Raw genomic sequence first — 646 nt, forward strand, 5'->3', positions numbered from 1 at the left:
CTGCTGCTGTTGCTGCTGCAGCAATGGGAAGTGCGTACACTGGAGATAAGCAACAAGTAAGCAGCCATCGACTTGTGGCTAGCTGCTGCTGCTGCTGCTGCTGCTGTTGCTGCTGCAGTTGCTGCTGCTGCTGCTGTTGATGCTGTTGCTGTTGTTGTTGTGTGTCGGCTGTTGCTGCTGCTGCTGTTGCTGCTGCTGCTGCATATCCCGTTTTCCTATTTCATTGACTCTATTACCCCTCCTCTTTCTCCTGCTGCTGCTGCTGCTGCTGCTGCTGCCGCTCCTCCTCCTGCTGCTGCTGCTGCCGCTTCCTCTGCTGCTGCTGCTGCTGCTGCTGCTGCTGCTGCTGCTGCTGCTGCAGCGGTTTGAACGGTCCCTGCACAGAGCTGCAGCTGCTGGTTGTCTCGGGTTCGTTGCTGCCTGTGTCTTTGACCCCACACAAGGTAGAGGGGCTGCTTGCTGCTGCAGCAGACACCGCGCTGCCGCTGCTGCACTGCCCCTCTAACCCCCGCTACCCCGGCAGCAGGATTAAGTATGATTTCGGTGGTGCTTATCGGAGACTGCAACGTAGCTTCAATACACACAGCAGCAGCAGCAGCAGCAGCAGCAGCAGCAGCAGCAGCAGCAGCAGCAGCAGCAGCAGCAG

At 58.7% G+C, this 646-nt stretch overlaps 1 protein-coding gene across 1 annotated transcript in view; it reads left to right on the forward strand.

The window, feature by feature from the left end:
* The window catches only part of EMH_0084240 (zinc carboxypeptidase, putative), a gene marked incomplete at both ends in the record, with an annotated part of 8,840 nt that overhangs the window by 2,626 nt on the left and 5,568 nt on the right, over window positions 1–646 (forward strand). The window lies entirely within an intron of this gene.

This window comes from Eimeria mitis, genomic scaffold (genome assembly GCF_000499745.2).
Source record: "Eimeria mitis Houghton genomic scaffold, Emh_scaff114, whole genome shotgun sequence".
Lineage (NCBI taxonomy): Eukaryota > Apicomplexa > Conoidasida > Eucoccidiorida > Eimeriidae > Eimeria > Eimeria mitis.